General features: G+C 36.9%; 1 pseudogene; it reads left to right on the top strand.

Moving 5' to 3' along the window:
• The window catches only part of LOC132368080 (ferritin light chain-like), a 37,494-nt pseudogene extending 16,657 nt beyond the window's left edge, over positions 1-20,837 (top strand).
• Positions 20,838-21,060: the final 223 nt, after the last annotated feature.

The following is a 21,060-nucleotide window of genomic DNA, read 5'->3' as shown; positions in this document are numbered from 1 at the left end:
TGTACACCTGAAACACAACATTGTAAATCAACTATACTTCAAGTAAATAAAAAAAAAAACAAAGCAAAGTTAAGTGTAAAGGGAAGTATAGTTTTATAAATTCACCTCTGATATCCAATGGGCCAACTGAAAGACAACAGAAACTACAACTTTCTAGGACACAGGACATGGCCAGCAAACTAGGCCGTCACCCTCAGTAACGGTCATACCTGCCAAAAAATATACAGACTAGCCTGCATTCATGAATACACAAGAATTCTTCATTTATCTGGCATTATTAGGCAATGAGGTATTGTATGTTAGGATAATTTTTTTATATGACAAATTTAAGAAGAGTTATTTTAACCTTCACTCAGTAATTTTTTTCTAAAATTAAGCAATGTATCCACTGGTGTATCTAATGTTTCCTTGATAACTTGGGGTCATCAGTTCAGTCAACGTTTGCATAAATAATGCGAATGGAAACAAGACAGGCATGCTTACTGAAACTGAAAATGACATAATACTGGCTGGAATAATTGATGAGAGAGCAAGAAAAAAACAAAAATGAAAACAAACCGTGATCAAGAAACAACCAGTCAAGTTCTGACTTTCTGTACTTAGTTTCAAAAGGAGATACCACAAATCCCAGTGAGAGACTCAAGCATCATTAGCTGTCTTTCTCCTTTGTTTCCACCTTCCTTTCCTTTTCCTTCTACCCTAGATTGGTTCCAGGAAATGTTTATAGCTGCTTGCAAGACAAATTCTAATACTTGCTTTCTCTCACACAAACTTCATAATATGTCCATGTGATAGTGTGGAGGTAAAAGACAATTCATCACAGGGAGATCTCCTATGAAAATAAAATTAGAAACTAGCTTCTAAACACGCAGAGAGTAGGGCATGGTGTCAGGCACTAATTTCCTTCCAAATTCCTCTACATTTCTTTTTTTTTTTTTTTTTTAATTTAATTAATTAATTTATTTATCTATGGCTGTGTTGGGTCTTCGTTTCTGTGTGAGGGCTTTCTCTATTTGCAGCAAGCGGGGGCCACTCTTCATCGCGGTGCGCGGGCCTCTCACCATCACGGCCTCCCTTGTTGCGGAGCACGGGCTCCAGACGCGCAGGCTCAGTAGTTGTGGCTCACGGGCCCAGTTGCTCTGCGGCATGTGGGATCTTCCCAGACCAGGGCTCGAACCCATGTCCCCTGCATTGGCAGGCGGACTCTCAACCACTGCGCCACCAGGGAAGCCCAAATTCCTCTACATTTCTAATAGATGTTCTTATTTACCAAGATCCCTTTTTATTGGTGTCCTATTCCAGACTGCTCCACTCCACCCATCCTCATCCTATAAAATACATTCACACTCTTTTGTGGCCCTACTTATTTGCCCATTAAATAATCAATCATAGAACTGTCAGAATTAAATATAGAGTGAAATTAAAATACTGGAGTCACTTGGGGGGTTTAAGCAGCTCCACCAGAAAACACTGGGCATGGATTTAAAGAGGCTGCACGGGACTTGCGCTTGTCCAAGTTCTTTCTCAAGAAGTATCTGAGATAAGCCTAAATTCAGAGTTAATCAGATTGGCCTGCTTTCTCAGGCGGACTGGAATTCATTGTTCTTTCCCCCCAACACCCTGAGGTCAGTGTCACTTCCCGGAGACGAGGTGGACTTCTCTGCCTACTGCAGAAGCTCAGTTCCCCCCGGGCCCACTCCCTGTCTGAAATCCCACACTCAAGGCCAGATGCCAGCCTTCCCAGGACATCAGTGGTCTCCCTTCAGTTTCTGAACTGCTCAGATTGAGTCCCTGTAGACTCTTTCTCAGCTTGAAACCTGATCTTCAACCCCTTTCCCTGACCTCGATGGTTACCTTCCTACTTTAGGCCTCAGTTGCTTTAGCTATAAAATGATATATTTGTTCTTAATTCTAAAGTCTTCTTTCTAAAGCTCTACAATGTGGTGGCTCCTTGAAAATGTTTCTCTTTGCTGGTTTTAATTTTGTAGAGAATTAAAACCACAGTTACTCTAAAAGACAGTAAGTTACACTGGATAAGGAAAGTGTGCTTTAGTAGTTAGATTAACAGGGATGGAAGACGACTTAGTATGTTTTAAGATACTCATGATCCATTCTTGTGAGAGTCAGGGGAAGAAGTGGAACAGAGTTAATACCAAATGATTCTGACAAATTAAGTTAACCAAGGTGTAGCTGATTAGTTACTACTTGAATAAGCCACACATATCCAATTCAAATTTTCCTTTATTTTTCTAAGACGGGATCCCAGTGAACTGAGTCCCATGTTCAGTAACTCCATGTTCAATGGCTTAGTCTTTAAAAACTGTTATGTTGCTGGAAGAAGAAATGTTGCCTGTCAGTCCTAATTGATGTTTAGCTATCAAGCACGTTTGAAATAAATTTATTACTTTGCCTGATCTCAGTGTAATACATTCCAAAGGGGCAAAGAGCACACAAAAATTTATGCAGTCTCCATCTTCTACACTAAAGTGTGCAATAAATTTCATATTATTTGGCCGTGAAATTCACAAGCCATAGAAACCACACCATTAGCAATGTATACAGTGGTAAACAGCAGGTAATGATAATGATATAAAACAAAATAGACTGTGTATGTTGGCACAGCTGCCAATAAAGCAATCATTAAATGCATTCATGTGCATCTATGGTAGGTAAGCTCTTTGAGGGCAATTGCTATGAATTCTACATACCTTTCAGGATATTATAGCCCAGTTTCTATGGCCTTTATTCGAAGACGCTGAGAAAGGGTTACTGTGGGTAAATTCAGACCTTCTCTCAATATAGCATTTGGTCAACATGCATTCTGAACAGCAAAATTTCACACTGCTTTCAATTTTCCTACACTAATTGCCACCTCAACAAATGCAGGATTAAATATAATGGATTATAAGAAGTTAGAAAGGAAAGATGGAAGAAAAGAAGGTAGGAAAAAGGTGGGTATGGAGTACTTCAACATTTATGTAAAGAGTGGACCTAAAACTAACCTGAGGTTACCCTAAACTATGAGCATATGCTATAGAAACTTAAATGAAAAAAAAAAATAAAAACAGCAAGGGAAACTCAAAGATTCTTTGTTTTTTCACTTTACTGCATACACACGTCCATCTTAAATAGTCTATATGCTTATATCCAATAAGAGAGCATTGTTTTGCAAGGCTATTTGGGTTCTATCAGCATGTAAAGGTCGGACAACTCAACTTTAGCAGAGTTAGCCTTCAGGTGAATAATTGCTTCTTTCAGGTTGTGAGCATTTGAATTTTCCAGAAATGTTTCCCAAAAAATGAAAACTAAAAGAGTCCTACGACAGCATCCTTTAGAAGTTTTATACTATCAAGGTTTTTTGTAGGAAGAGTATCCTTGTTGATTATCAACACAATGATTCCAAGCAGGTCAATTTATGCTGAGAATATTATATAACAAAACCCATTTCACCTCCATTATACTGACAATGATCTTCCTTACTTCCACCCTGTGCTTCTTAGTAAAGTTTAAAATACTGAGCCAAGGACAGTGACAATGCCAGAGACTCAGATGTACCTATAGGTGCCTTCAGACAAAATCAGCCACCCAGGCTAAAGTCCTGATTTAAAACATCCCAACATGAATGAATCTCAAAAACCATATGCTGAACAAGTGAAGCCAGATCAAAAGGGCATCTACTATATTATTCAACTGACATGAAATTCTAAACTGGGCAAAATTCATCTCTAAAGATAAAAAACAGATCAGTGGTTGCCTTGGGGTGGAAGGTGGGGATACTTTTGCAAAAGGCTAGGAGGAAACTTTCTAGGGTTTTAGAATTGTTATCTATCTTTATGGGGGTGGTAGTTATACAAATGTATACATAAATTAAAAGTCACTGAACCGTTGACTAAAAATATCTGCATTTTATTGTATGTAAATGATACCTTAATAAGGTTGATTACAAAATGAACCAAAAACAAAACAAAGCAAAAGAAAAACCTCTCAAGACCTCAAAGGAAATACACTGTTTTCTTCCAGGGTACCAGATTGGAATGAGGCATTGGTCTGTTCTACCCTCAGATTATCCCTAGGATTATCTAGTCTATTTTAAAGCACTAGAGTCCCCTATCAGAAAAACTCACCCCACGTTTGATTACCTTGATTTCTTCTCTGCCTCTTCTCCCAAACACAGTGAAGTCATTTATGGAAGAAAAACCAGCTTTTTCCAACTTTGCATCATCACATATTCTTTCCAAAGCTATTATTTATGGAATAAAATTTGGCTACAGTTTGTAAAAATCTAGCTTTTTGAGGCTTACAAATCTTAACAGTTAAACTATTGCCTCCACTGGAATTTGGGGAAAAAAATTATTTTGAAAATGAATAGCTGAGATTTGACATTTTTGTTTTTTGTGATTTTCTCTTCCCCTGAGAGAGAAAGGGTAAGTGTGAAAGTGAGTAGGAATGAGAAACACATACATAAAGAAAAAAAAAATTATCTTGCTGCCTTTTCATGGTTGTAATTTATAGGAGGCCCTTTTCAACAATCATCTATTATCAGAATCAATAAAATATAATCTCCATGAAGTCCAGGCCAGTATATTTGTCTCTTTTTCAGCAGATTGCAGTACAAACCGCATTCATGGATATGCTTCTTGATGATCTTCGTAATACTATAACAGTTGACCATTTCCTCATGCCTCTTCACCTTAACTTAAACCTGGTTTTTCACTAATGACCTCACATTTCCTTCCCTATCCTTCTCTTCTCTATCCTTTCCTTCTCTTGGTTTTTGGCTTCTTTTCCAACTCCAACTCCAACTAGCATTTCACTCTGGAACCAAAGGAAGACTCACACCTTCCTGCTTTTTAGTGATACCTCAAGTTCATTACCATATTGTGATCACCCTGAAGAATAGCCAGACAATTGTTATTTCAGAGCCATCTGACAGTTTGTAGCTCTAAAAATTAACCAAGGACCGCATTTGTCAAAAATATCCTAGTTTAAGATTTTGGTAATACAGCAACAGTAATTCCGAAGTCATTTATGACAATCAGTGTGGGAAGCACCTTACTTCGGGAAGACCCTTTGCCATACAATACTCTTTCCCTGTCAGGTAATAAGGAATCATGGTGTGGAAAGTAACCTTTTGTGGAAAGAAATACTTGGCTTCAAGAAGGCGTGAAGTTCATACATTTTTCTTGAATTAGATTCCCCATTAATTATTTTATCCACAAAGAGGTAATTATTAGAATTATGTAAGCAATTAAGGAGATGCTACTCCACATTCTTTCAACTTGTTGACCTTTCCCACTTTATTTCATGTGGCTATCTGAAACATCAGTGATTTACATGTCTTTCTTTTTTTAACAGATTTGTGTGTGTGTGTCCCCATGATGAAAACATCATTAAAATAAAATCTCATGAATAGACTCTTAAGAAGCAGAGTCTACTTAAAGTCCTGGAAAATGTGAAAGCACTAATATTCATGGACAACTTTACACTCTGAAATTTACTCCAAATTTTCTTAATCTCTATTTTGTCTAGGAGTTTTTCAAATTTTCTACCATCATGATTTGTTAGTTTTATAATTACATAATAAAGGCATTAAATCATACAATCTTTTGTTATCCACTGTAGTTTTAAAACTATTCCTTTCCTTGTCCTCAGCAGATATGTCATAGATTAGTACACAAGCAAAGACTTTCAACATAACAGTACTTTATAGTGACAAGAACTATACTCAGCTATCTCTATCCTAAGACAATGCACTATAAAAGCCCTAGGAATTCTTAAGCATTAGGAATATAGAGACGATCAAGGGACAAGGTCCTTGCCTTCAAGTATACATAATCATTATAGCAAATGCTTAAATAGCACTTAGTATATGCCAGGCATTATTGTAACTCATCACAGCAGTCTTACTATACTCCTTTTTAATAGATAAGGAGAGAAAGCCACAGGGAAGCCATAGGGTAAAGCCAGAATTTGAACCTAGGTAGACTAGTACACTCTCCACGGCTTTAACTACTACGTTAAAATATATATATATATAAAAGTTATATATATATAACTCCAAGTATTCCAAAGTTACAAAACACTTATCTACCAAAACTCAAAAAAGAACACACAAACTTGCATAGAAAATAAACATGTAAAAGTTCATAAATAAACCACAATATAACCTGCTCCACACAATATACTGACTGCAGTGTCCTGGGCCTCTCCCATCCTTAGGTAGCCAGAAATTACAACAAAATGATACTTTTCACCTTTGGAAGCCACACCATCTCTCATACCAACCAACCCATTACTTCCTTAGAGAGAGCAGGAAATTAACCTGAATATCATGAAAAATATATATATATATAGCATTACTGATGTAGAATCTTTGTTTAAAGACAATAACTTCAATAGCAGAGGGAACTTTACCATTGCAGGCTTCAGATAACCTCTATATTTCTCAGATTTCATGCTAAATCATAAAATGCCATATTGTGTCTGAAGCTATTTCTTCAATAGTCCATTTTCTAAAATGGACTAGCAAAGCAGTAAATACTGAGGAACATTTTGGCTCCCAAATCCTAAAACCATTCTGATTATGCCTGGGTGATCATGGGGACATCATTGGAACCACCAGAGGATTGGCTGAAATACCAGTGTTCTGGCCAGCTTATAAATTAGAAATTATACAGAATCCAATTTTATTTTTTTGTTAAGTAATTTCTATGAGGCTTTTGGGATGTCAATATAAAGTCCTATGATGTGTAATCTTTATCCATAAGATGGGGAACAATGCCAATCCCCGTCATAAATACTTTCACAATCTGACACTGAAAATCCACTGTAGGGCATAGGACCTGCAAATAGGATATGAATCACACACATCCACTCATTCAGACAATCCGCAAATATTCATTTTTAAGTCTACTATATGCCAATAATGTACCAGGCTCTAAGATGCTAAACCATGCTAAATGCTGAAACAGACATACTCAGTTCTGGCCCTCCTGGAACTTATTACCTACAGAAGTGCCTTCATTGTAAATGGTCAGGTCTCAGCCAATGCTATTATCATCAGCAGGTGACCAAATGATAAGCTTGCTTTCTAAACAAGCTCCACACTCTTTGCTTTCAACATTTTTGCTTTCCTTCAAGTCACATAATCCAGTGGTCAATTTCTCCTAGTTAGTGAGGTTTGGGGAAAATTTACCCAGTGAACAATTCCTTGTGGCCTCACTCTTTCATCACACTCTCCTCTCTGCTCTTGAACTAAAGAGACCTGGATTAAAGTCACTTGTTCTAATCCTATTATTTTAAAATACAGCTGCTCCTACTTTGAGGATTTCTACTGGACCAACACCGTGGCAAAGCAGCACTGAAGCAGAAGCAGGTAAATTTCAAAATGACAGCTCTAAAAATACCCACTCTCCTTTTGTTCTCCTCCTATCCCTTTGCTCTGAACACCTCCGCCCTGAGGCATTGCCTTTACCCTTCTCTGATTATTCTCCAAAAGGGTTTCCAAGAGTGGGGAGCATTTACGGTTTCATTTGCTCTCAAGTCCTTGGTGGAAAAGGATGCTTGCTTCCTGATTCTTACTAATTCCACACTCACATCGTTAACACAAAAATCATCATTTTTTTAAAAATATTTCCCTCAGCTTCATATTTCTTCTGGGCCAACACTGAAAGAGTATTTTCAAAGAAACAATATCCTCTCCCCATTGCCCTTCTGAGAGTTTCACGTTCTTACCTCTAGTCTCATTTTCAACACTTATTAAGGGATGCATCACAAAAATAGAAGAAAGTTCTTTGTGCTTTCCCTGTACCAGCCAATTATTCTAATTTGTTCTGTCTCTAAAGAACAGAATGCGAAATCAACACAAAGCCTGATTATGCGATCTCTTCCAAGGGAAAGATCTGAGAGTTGTCTATTTACTAATGAAGCTCAGTGTGTATTAACGGTTGACTGAAGCAATCATCAGGAATTTTCATCCCTTAAATTAGTGTTTTCCACCAGATACACATCTTTCATTTTGGATAATATATCTTTTAAGTTCAGGATACAGCTGGACAAAAGAAAAGAACAAAAGGTAACCAACACAACAATTTAAGTAATAACACAGTAACAGCTATCATCCTTCCCTGAGGAATTCAGCCTACTTTATGGACACAATTTAGTACGAACTCGTAAGAAAGCTAACAAAGCCCCAAATCACTTCACAATAGCCTAGAGAGGTAAAGGTCAAAAATTATTACTGCCAGGCCCAGCAGACATCACCTACCGGAAAGAGCACAGGACAGGAAAACCTGGAAGCCTGTGTTCCAGTTTCGGTTATTCCTGTAAGCATTAGTATGATCTGAGTGAACTCAGTCTGCCCTGCTTTTACTGTTTATAAAAACCTACATCATCCTCTCAGTAGAATGAAATACCACATCTGAAAAGTTGCAGATCTCTTTAGGAAAGAAACAAAAATCATGCTTTCCAACCAAAATGGAATAATTCAGTCAATGGAGACTTAATAAAAATCTGCCATAAAGCAATTGTTTTCTTGAAATCTATCTTTTGTGGTATATTTATTGGGGTAAGGAATGTTAGGAGATCATAATTAGAGTTACCAATTATTCCAGAAATCAAGGTCATTAAGTTCAGACTCCAACTATGACCTTGACCCAGGCTTACAGAGATGTAAGAAGTCCCAATACCTCATATCCAACATACATGGGAGAAACAAGGTATGCAGACAGATCCTCTTATAAATATCCCATATGTAGTGGTTTTATTGCAGGGTCTCAAATTCGTTGCCATTCTTCGCATCCAGATATGGGCATTTTCCCTTGAATTTGGGCAGGCTTTCCATGGCTTCAAACAGTAGAGCAGGGGTCAGTAAATTATGGCTGGTGGGCCAAATCTAGGCCTCTACCTGCTTTTATAAATAAAGCTTTATTGGAACACAGCCATGTTCATTAGTATATGTATTGTTTGTGTCTGTTTTCACATCACAGCAGCAGAGTTGAATAGTTGCAAAAGAGACTGTATGGCTTGTAAAGCCTAAAATATTGACTGTCTGACACTTTATGGAAAAAGATCTCCAACTCCTGCAATAGAATATACTGAAAGTGATGCTATGTAATATCTATAACTAGGTCATAAAAGGTCATGCAGCTTTTGCATGATTCTCTTGGAATGCTTGAACTCTGGACACTCATTCTTGGGATACTCTACCTTGAGCCCTAACTACCATGTTATGAGAAGTCCAAGCCACATGGGCAGCCGTCTGTAGGCACTCCAGTCAACAGTCCTTGTTGGGCCCAGTCTTCAAGTCATCCCATCTCAAGTGCCAGACATGTGAATTAAAATTATCTAGATGATTCCAGCCCCAGCCATTTGAATCCTCATGAGCTGAGGTTTCAGACACCAGTCATGGAGTAGGGACAAGCCATCTCCTCTGTGGACTGTTTGAATTGCTGACCCACAGAATCTGTGCACATATTAAAATTTGTTTATTTCACCACTAAGTTTGGAATTCTTTATTATGTAGCAATAGATAACTATAGCACTGTGTCTGTACACAGGAGATCTACATTTCACAGAGCACATATTTAGATGTGAATGTTGACTCCTCAATTTCTATTATGAGAAGAATGTATACACACATATAGATATAAAATGTTTATGTATATGTAAATATTATACCTATATAAACTAATCTATATTATCCATAAAATGAGGGGCCTTTGATAATAGCTAACATTTTTTTTCAGTATTTATTATGTTCCAAGAACTGATAAATTCTTGCGTTGTATGAATTTTCTCTTTTAACCCTCATAGCAAACTCCCTGAGAGAAGTAATGTTATCTCTATTTTATAGATGAGAAAACTGAGGCAAAAACAGATAACATGCTCAAAAGTACTCAACAAGTAAATTTTAGAGTCAAGATTTGAACCCAAGTTCTCAAGTTTTAGATCCCTTACTCTTAGTCACCAAGCTATAGACTGAGGAAGGGGATGAAAGCTGAAGCCATTACCTCATGTTCAAGAAGTTAGACAGAAACTTAGCAGGTATGGTTGAAAGAAGACAGGACTTGGAGTCGTTAAGTCCAGAGCCTCAGTTATGCAATGAATTCTCCTCTCATCTAGATATAGGTTTGTTTTTAGAAAATGAAGAAGAGCACTGCATATTTTGATTGTTAATTTCTGTACTTAATGATTACCCAAGAATGGAATTTTACCAGAGAGTTATTTTGCAATGACATAAATTATTGATACAAAATCAAATCTTTATTAAGTCTCCATTGCATCAGAAGTCTTTCCCACTCTTCATTTCTTTTTAATCCCTTTTCTGTCTACTCTTGGCCAAAGCTTGAAGCCTAATTTAACATTTGGAAATAAAATAATGCAACAGTCATAACACAGCAATTCCAATGCCTACTGAAATGGAAGCTCTAAATAATTTTTCAGATAATTTAGGCAATTAAAAATATTTACATCATAGATGCAAAGACAGAAGTTACTTGTGTAATAAAATAACTGGTGAGACAAAAGTTTCTGGTCAAGTAGATTTGTTTAAATATGAACACTAATCTGAGTTCTACCCCTGTGCTAAAACCCAGTGACAGGCTGCATACAGCTTCTAAAGGGATATTTCAGTGCACTGGGTCAACGTCATCCCATAAAATGTGGTATTATTAGTAGTACTAGAAGACAGAGTGTGACTATTTTCTTCGGGACATAGATGAAGACCCCAAGATAGACAATATCAAGGACAAATTATGTGGAATAAGATATTATCTCAGTCCTTGGAACATGTCATCCAGGATAGAACAAGAAATAGATTTATTATCAAGTACATGAAGCCAGAGCCAGTAAGCAATGAGTGGTAGACGGTTAAAATAGACAGGTTTTAGAAGTAGAGGCACAGATGTAGAAAACAAACTTAGGGTTACCAGGGGTTTGGGGGGAAGGGATAAACTGGGAGATTGGGACTGAAATATATGCACTACTATATATAAAATAGGTAACTAATTAGAACCTGCTGTTCTTATTAGCACAGGGAACTCCACTCAATACTCTGTAATGGCCTATTTGGAAAAGACTCTAAAAAAAAAAAAGTGGATATATGTATATGTATAACTGATTCACTTTGCTGTACACCTGAAACTAACACAACATTGTAAATCAACTATACTCCAATAAAATTTTTTTTTAAAATAGGTTTTAAGAACCACAGTCAGGGAGCAGTGTGGATTGGAAAGATCTGGCAAGAAATATTTCTGCATCCTCAGATAATCCTCCCCAAGTTGGCTATTGCAAGGGTGAGCATTTAAGAGATCTTTGACCTAAGGAGGACATGAGATTAACAATCTAACCCAATGTGCACGAATTATTCTCCTCAGTGCTATCAGAAATCAGATGGCATCCTAGAGCAAGGGTCAGCAGATCTTTTCCGTAAAGGGTCAGATAGTAAATATTTTGGATTTTGTGTACCATACGTCTCTGTTGCAACTGCCCATCTGCTGCTGTAGCACAGAAACAGCCATGCACAGTACGTTAATGAATGGGTGCGGCTGTGTTCAAGCAAAATGTTATGTACAAAACCAGGGAGTCAAGCGAGATCTGATCAGTGGGCCAGAGTTTGCTGACCCCAGTTTTGGGTCAGTGTTCACAGCTGAATGAGTCATGAGGCCTTAAGTTCCAGTTCTCATTGTATTACTTTCTACCTGGGTGAACCTGGGTTCATCCTTTTATTTATATGGGCCACTTTATTAGTCAAGGTTCTCCAGAAAAACAGAACTAATAGCATGTGTATACAATGTGCCCATATATATTGATAGATATAGATCTAGATATCGATATTGATATCTATATCCGTATCTATATATAGATAGAGAAAGAGAGAGAGAGATTTTAAACAACTGGTTCACACAATTATAGAGGCTTGGTAATTTCAAAATCTGCAGGTTAGGCATTCTAGAGACTCTAGGAAGAGCTGCAGTTCAATTTCTGTTAAGTCTTCTGGTAGAATTCCTTTTTGCAACAGGGAGGTCAGTCTTTGTTTTATTAAGAGCTTCAACTGATTGGATGAGGCCCACCCATATTATGGAGGATGATCTGCTTTACTCAAAGTCCACCAATTTAAATATGAATTTCATCCAAAAACACCATCACAGGGACTTTCCTGGTGGCACAGTGGTTAAGAATCCGCCTGCCAATGCAGGGGACACGGGTTTGAGCCCTGGTCCAGGAAGATCCCACACGCCATGGAGCAACTAAGCCCGAGCACCACAACTATCGCACCCGTGTGCCTAGAGCCCATGCTCCACAACAAGAGAAGCCATGGCAATGAGAAGCCCGCGCACCACAACAAAGAGTAACCCCCACTTGCTGCAAATAGAGAAAGCCCACGTGCAGCAACGAAGACCCAACGCAGCCAAAAATAAAAATAAATAAATAAAATATAAAAATTTTTTAAAAACCCCAAAACACCATCACAGAAATATCCAGAATAATATTTGACCAAATAACTGGGCATGGTGGCCCAGACAAATTGACATGTAAAATTAACCACCTAAGCCATAGTTTTGTCATCTTTTAGTGAGAAATTTGATTTATCTGAACTATTTTGATACCTTCTAGAGATAGCACCCTCAGTTTTTCACATGGTAGGCAGCAGAGGGAAAGAGGCCATTTGCCCAGTCAGATGACACCTATAAGGATAAAATTCTGTCTTCTCTCTCCAACCCACAAGGATGAATGCCAAAAATACATCACTTATATCTGCTTTAGCTAACATATGATAGGTCTGGAACTGACCTATGCTCCCAGTAAGTCCCATGAAATGCTGTTTCATTAAGGGGAGACTTTACTTGCTAAGATTAGAAGCAAAAGAGGGTGGTGGATGAAAAACTGCCCAAGGATAGAAGTTCATGCAAGGGAGCAGGAGAGAGCATGGGTATCCGAAGATGTGCGCTCTGAGCCAACACTAATTCCACAGCATAAGGTTGTAATTCAGGGAGCCAAACTGCTGGGGGGGGGGGGTTTCCCCCCTTTTTTCCCCCAAAGAGGGACAAATCAAGCATATTGGCAAAGGAAGAGCATTAGTTATAACAGATAAATTCCTTTTCAGAGGTGATCTCTCAAATGATTTGGCTCAGTGTAGACTATGATTTGGCTCCAAAAACCATAAGCTAGAGCCTTTCATTCCAGGTCCCTCCTCAAATATCCATGCTAGGTAGAAATTTGGCATCAGTAGTTTTTGAAATCTCCCCAGGTGATTATAATATGCAACCAGGGCTGAGAACTGGGAGATGTAGAGAGAATTTAAATTGAACTTTAGTTAAACAGTAAAACAAGTTCTGACTCTACTGGCTGGAGCTAGACAAGGGCTACGGATTTAGTGGGATGAGAAGATAAAGAACACCAGGGAGTAAATCAAATACTTTACACCTGTGCTTAGCTAATTGTTACTCAGATAATTCAGACAATCTTACAGCACCTGAACACTGAAATTCCCTAGCTCTGTTTAAAAAAAAGTAACTCTTCAAGTAACTGAACTCTGAGAATTATGTAAATCATAAAGAAAAAGAAGAAATCTTATTTTTTGAATTAGTTGATTTCATATATACTGTTTCACTTTCATGATATAAACTAGATATCTTTCTTTCCATTTTATATTTGAGGAAAGTAAGGCTTTAAAAATCTCAGTAATTTTCTCAAGGTCACTTATTAAGGGTGTGGTAGGCAGCATAATGGCTCTTAAAAATGCCCTCACCCTAATCCCTAGAACCTATTAATATGTTACCTTACATGGCAAAAAGGACTTTGCAGGTATGACTGAAGTTATAGACCTTGCAGATATGACTGAAGTTATAGACCTTGAGATAGAAAGATTATCCTGGATTATCTCATGGAACAAATCTAATTGCATGAATCCTTAAAAGCAGAAAACCATTCCCAACTGTAGAAAGAGAAAGAGAGAGATGTCCTAATAGACGCAGGATCAGAGAGATGCAACATTTCGGGTTTTGAAGGTGGAGAAAGGGGACTCTGAGTCAAGGACTGCAAGTGACCGCTGGAAGCTGATAAAGTCCAGGGAACAGAAACACCCCTAAGAGCCTTCAGAAAAGAATGTAGCTCTGCCAACACTTTTTTTTTTAAACATCTTTATTGGAGTATAACTGCTTTTCAATGATGTGTTAGTTTCTGCTTTATAACAAAGTGAATCAGCTATACATATACATATATCCCCATATCTCCTCCCTCTTGCATGTCCCTCCCACCCTCCCTAACCCACCCCTCTAGGTGGACACAAAGCACCAAGCTGATCTCCCTGTGTTTTGCAGCTGCTTCCCACTATCTATTTTACATTTGGTAGTGTATATATGTCCATACCACTCTCTCACTTCATCCCAGCTTACCCTTCCCCCTCCCTGTGTCCTCAAGTCCATTCTCTATGGCTGCGTCTTTATTCCTGTCCTGCCCCTAGGTTCTTCAGAACCTGTTTTTTTCTTTTTTTGATTCCATATATATGTGTTAGCATACAGTATTTGTTTTTCTCTTTCTGACTTACTTCACTCTGTATGACAGTCTCTAGGTCCATCCACCTCACTACAAATAACTCAATTTCGTTTCTTTTTATGGCTGAATAATATTCCATTGTATATATGTGCCACATCTTCTTTATCCATTCATCTGTCGATCCTGCCAACACTTTTACTTTACCCAATTGAGACCAATGTCAGACTTGTAAGGTAATAAATTTACGTTGTTTTGAGTCACTAAGTTTGTGGTAATTCATATGAAAGCAGTAGAAAACAAATACAGAGGTCCTACAAGAGCCAGTCTATATATTTATATTTAAGTATTTCTAAAATGAATTTAACCTTGTGATTGACAGCAGCAGCACCTTCAAAGGGATCCCACCACACACCTGAGGCAAAAGTAGCCTAATGCAAAGCAGTGACAGCAGCAGGTCACTGCCCCACACTTGGGGTAGAGGGGGACTTGATCTACTGTAGCAGCAGCATAGCCTGAATGGGAACCCATCCTCCTGTGGCACTAGTCCCATCAACACTAGTCTAATCTGCTACCATCTGCTGTGCCAACAGGCCCAACATATACAAACCCTCCAACTCAGTAGCATTAAGTGATCCAGGCTCAGTGTTTCCTGAAACTCATATCCAATGACACTGGAAAGTTCAGATATCACCTACTGTTATGAAAACATAAAAAAACAATAACAGAAGACTGGGAACTTCAGAAAGAAAAGGGGAACAATGGAATGGGTGAAAAAAAAGTGAGGCAGTATAATAGACTATCATTAGCCTCATGAGTTTCTTAAATTCTATATGATGGTCAAAGCAAAAATTATGACACCATCTGATGTGGTTCTCAATGTATGTAAAGGAAATACTAAAGAAAATCATACTTTAAAAGTGGGGAATATTAAAAGACCTAAATGGAAGTAAAATTTTGAAACTTCACTTGAAGTAACAAAACACTGATTCCAGTAGGCTATGATAAGTTACATATGTATAGTGTAATGCCAAAAGCAACCACTAAGAAAACTGTACATAACAGTGTACACAAATGATTTTAAATAAATTAAATTAAAATGGAATTATTAAAAAATGTTTAAGTAACCCACAGGAAGGCAAAATAAGAAAAACATAGGATTGAGAAATTAAGGTAAAAAACAGAAAACAAAAAATAAAATGGTAGATCTAATCTTTAACATAGCAAAAATTACATTAAATGTAAATTATCTAAATAACCAAGTCAAAGACAGAGATTGGAAGAGTAGATTAAAAAATAGCAAGCATGATCCAACTATATACTGTCTGTAAGAAGTTTACTTTAAACATCATGATATAGGTAGTTTAAAGTAAAAGAATGAAAAAGATATATCATATGAACGTTAATGAGAAAAAACAGGAATGGCTATATTAATATCAGATAAAATAGATTTCAGAGCAAAGGAAATTATTAGGGGAAAAGAGGGTCATTACATAAAGATAACAGGATTAATCCACCTAGATGATCTAGTGATACTAAATGTGTGTGCACCAAACAACAGAACTTCAAAATACATGAAGCAAACACTGAAAAAAGGAGAAAATTTTAAATCCACAATTATTATTTGAGACTTCAACACAGCAATTTATAGAACTACCAGAAAGAAAAACCACCAAGGATATGGAAGAACTGAAAACATCATCAATCAACAGGATATAATTGACATTTAAAGAACACACTCAATAAGAGCAGACTACATACTCAAGTGTCCGTGGAACATTCACTCATATACCATATACTGGGTGATAAAAATACATTAGCAGATTTAAAAGAATTAAAATCATATAGAGTATGTTCTCTAGCCATAATGGAATCAGACTAGAAATCAATAACAGAAAGACAACGGGAAAATCTTCAATCACATGAAAACTAAACAACACAATTCCAAATAACCCATGGGTAAAAAAGAAAGCGTCAAGGAAAAATTTTTAAATGCATAGAATAAAAGACAATGAAGATATATCAGATCAAAGTTTGTGGAATGAAGCTAAAGCTATGCTGAAAGGGAAGTTTATAGCACTAAATTGAGAAAGAAAATATTTCAAAGCAATAATCTAATTTTCTATATTAAAATACTAAAAAAGGAAGAGGAGAAAGCACTAAACAAGCAGAAAGAAGGAAATAATAGATATAAAACAGAAATCCATGAAACTGAAAACAGGAAAATAGGGGGGAAAAATCAATAAAACAAAAGGCTCGTTCTTTGAAATAAACAATCTAATCAATAAAGATCTAGCAAGACATAAAGATAAAAAGAGAAATGGCACAAATCACAAATATCAGAAATGCAACCAGGGATATCATGAAATATCCTGAAGGTTAATAAGGGACAAGTTATTATGAACAAGTCTACACTATAAATTCAAAAATGCAGACGAAATGAACCAATGCTTCTAAACCCAAAACTACCAAAACTCAGCCAAGATGAAATAATCTCAGTTTTCCTGTAACCATTAGAAACACTGAATTTTTCATTTAAAAACTCCCAAAAGAAATATTCAGGCTTAGATGTTTCACTTTTACCCAAGACTTAAAGAATTAACACCAATTTCACATGATTTTTTAAGAAATAGAAGTAGAGGGAACAGTTCCTAATTAATTTTATGAAGCCAGTATTACCTTGATACCAAAACCAGACAGGGATAGTATAGAAAGAAGAAAACTATAAACCAATATTTTTTATGAAATTGGCTGTAAAAATCCTCAGCCAAATATTAGCAAATCCAGAAATATATAAAAAGAATAATATACCATGACCAAGTGGTATTTATTCCAGTTATGCAAAGTTGGTTAAATATTTGAAAATCAAACAATGTAATCCACCATATCCAATAGACTAAGAGGGAAAACATGTGATCCTATCCATTAATGCAGAGAAAGCATTTGACAAAATCCAATCCCATTCATGATTTTAAAAAAAGAAGAAAAAAAAATTCCAAGCAAACTAGGAATAGAAAAGAAACATACTGAAACTCATAAAGATGATCTACAAACAACCTATACTGACATTATATTTAACTGTGAAAGACTGAATGCTTTCTCTGTAAGATCAGAAACAAGGCACCGATATCTGCTCTCACCACTATTATTAAACATATTACTGGAGGTTCTAGTAAGAAAATAAAGCAAAAATAAATAAATACATAAATTTAAAAGTTAAATTTTAAAAAAATGTTATTTAAAAGATAAAAGGACTATTCCTATTATGCTGAATAAGAAGGAATATATCCTACTAAATGTTGAATAGTAATATATCCTATTATATTCAATACAGAAAAGTAAAACTGTCTGTATCTGAAGATGAGATGATAATCTAAATGGAGAAAATACAAGGAATCCACAAAATCTTGAGAAATAATATTAGTTTGTAAATGTTTTAGAGTACAAGATCAATACAATTTTATCAAATTATATATTAGTAACAAATGTGTAGAAGCTTAAATAAAGATATGTGATGCCATTTACAACTGATCTAAATAAAATAAATACTTAAATATAAGTCCAATAAGACATTTATAGGACCTCTGTACTGAAAATTACAAAATGTTGATGAAGAAAAATTTTAAAGTCCCAAACAAATGGGGAGACATACCTTGTTCATGGATTAGAAAGCACAACATAATAAAGATGTCAATTCTCCCCAAGTTAATAGGCTTAACACAATTACTCTTAAAATGCCCTCAAGGTTTTTGTGGATATAGACAAGCTTATTTTAAGATTTATATGGAAAGAAGAGGCTGAAGAATAGCTAAAACAATCTGTAAAGGAAGATTAAAATGGGAGGAATTAATCTACCCAATTTCAAGATTTTGCAGTAATGATGGAGGCTAGATACATAGATCAATGCAACGGAATAGAGAACCCAGAAAGAGACTGACATAAATACATTTAACTTGTTTTTGACAACAGTGCAAAAGCTATCAAGGAAGAATAGACTTTTCAAAACATGGTACTGAAACAGCTGGACATCCCTCAACCAAAAAAAAAAAAAAATGAACCTTAACCTAAACCTCCACACCTTATACAAAAATTAAATCAAAGTGGATCATAATCTTAAATGTAAAAGCAGGACAGTTTTAGAAAAAAAAATAGGAGAAAATCTTTGGCATCTAGAACTAAGTGAATAAGTCTTAGACTTCACACCGAAAGTATGATCAGTTAAAGCAAAAACTGATAAATTGGATCTCATCAAAATGAGTTAAAAATGCTCCATAGAAGATCCTTTTAAGTGGATGAAAACTCAAATTACACACTGGGAAAACATAATTGAAAATCCCATATGAGACAAATGACCTGTATTTATAATATACAAAGAACCCTCCAAACAACTTTAAAAAATCCAATTAGAAAATAGGCAGAAGACAGGAACAGACATTTCAGGGAAGAGTATATACACATGGCAAATAAGCACATGAAAAGATGTTCAACATCATTAGCCATTAGGGAAATGCAAATTAAGACCATAATGAGATATCAGAGAATAACTAAAATTAAAGTATAGTGACAACATCAAATGCTGGCAAGTATGTGGAAAAATTATATCATATCACTGGTGGGAATATAAAATGGTTTAGCCACTCTGAGAAACAGCTTGACAGTCTCTTTTAATCGTAAAAGTAGATTCACCCTACAACCCAGTAATTGTACTCTTGAGCATTTAACCCAAAGAAACAAAAAATTAAGTTCCCACAGAAACTTACACGTAAATGTTCATAGCAGTTTTATTTATAATAGCCCAAAACTGGCAACTACCCAAATGTCTTTCAATGGGTGAATGTTTAAACAAATTGTGATAAAATCTTATGATAGAATACTACTTAGCAACAAAAAGGAACAAATTATTAATATATGCAAAAATTGAAATGAACTTCAAGGGAATGACGCTGAGGGAAAAATTTTAAAAAGCCAATTAAGTAATTCATGATTATGTTTATACAGTATTCTTAAAATAACAAAACTGTGGAGATGGAGAACAGATTAGAAGTTGCCAAGGATTAGAGATGGGGGTAGAAGGTACAGCGGGGGAAATTTGTGAGGTTTTTGTGGTCCCAGTACAAATAATACAGCAATCTTGGTTTTAATCCCTAAAGATTTTTAAAAGCAATTCCTAATAAGAGATGTCCAGATATTTAGCAATGGCAGCAGATTAGGGGTATAGCTCCCCAACATGACAACTTCGAAAGAGATCATACTAATTCAATGCATATGTTAGTTTTAAAAAGGCCAGTCACAATACTTAAATGGTACACATCTTAACGATATTATTCTGGGTATCCAGCTACACCAGATGGACTACCAGGATTTTCTGTACATTCAATCTTATTTAAGACAGCAAATCTTATAATAAAACAGTTTAAAAAAAAGAAAAAAAACAAACCTCAACTACAGTTGGATATTCTCATAGGAAGACGAGGTTAAAATAAGTAGCAGCGGTTCAAAAGCTTAAGCAGTGGTACCTAAATTGGTTGCACATTAGAATCATCTGAAGCACTTTTCAAAACCCCTCACACCGACGGTTGGTCATCCTAGACCAATAAAATCATTTTAAATATCCTCAGACGATGCCAACGTCTAGCCAGAACTAAGGACCAGCGGACTAAGCAGAGGGGAACGTTCCTACGTTCCTTGCTCCAGCCCCCGACCACCCTCCAACCATTCTTCCAGTCGCAACCTTTAGAATCAGCCACTCAGCTATCCTCAGCCTCCAAGACAGGCCAACACCGTTTTTTGAGCTTAGCTCCTTATCACTGATCAACCACGAGTTCCCAGATTCGTCAGAATTATTCCGAGGTGGAGGCCGCCGTCCACCGCCTGTTCAACATGCATCTGTGGACACTTACCTCTCTCTGAGCTTCTATTTCGACAGCAACAATGGGACTCTGGACGGTGTGGGCCACTTTTTTCGCCAGTTGGCCGAGGAGAAGTGTGAGGGCGCCCAGCGTCTCTTGAAAATGCAAAACCAGTGCTGCAGCCGCGCCCTCTTCCAGGATGAGTGGGGTAAAACCCAGGACGCTGTGGAAGCCGCCATTATTAGGGAGAAGAACCCGAACCAGGCGTTTTGGGATCTGCGTGCCCCGGGTTCTGCCCGCGCAGACTCCCACCCCTACGACTTCCGGGAGAGCCGCTTCCGGGACGAGCAGGTGAAACTCATCAAGAAGATGGGCGACCACCTGACCAACCTCCGCAGGCTGGCTGGTCCGCAGGCTGGGTTGGGCGAGTATCTCTTTAAAAGGCTCACCCTCAAGCACGAACAGGAGTTTCCAGAGTTCAGCGGCCTTTGAGGAGCCCCTCTGGCGTCAGAGCTTTTCCTGAAGGCCCTCTCTGCAGCCACTGAGCAGCTTTTTAACCACCCTGGAGCTCTCTCCCAAGCCTTGGACCAAATGGAAACAATAAAGATTTTTGCAGGAAAAAAAAAAAAAAAGCGCCTATTTGAAACACAAACAGAATAAAGAGAAAAAAAGAAATGTGTATATATATATATACATATATATATATACACATACA

This window comes from Balaenoptera ricei, chromosome 6 (genome assembly GCF_028023285.1).
Source record: "Balaenoptera ricei isolate mBalRic1 chromosome 6, mBalRic1.hap2, whole genome shotgun sequence".
Taxonomy (NCBI): domain Eukaryota; kingdom Metazoa; phylum Chordata; class Mammalia; order Artiodactyla; family Balaenopteridae; genus Balaenoptera; species Balaenoptera ricei.
The sequence above is the reverse complement of the archived record's forward strand: the minus strand, read 5'-3'. Positions and strand labels throughout refer to the sequence as shown.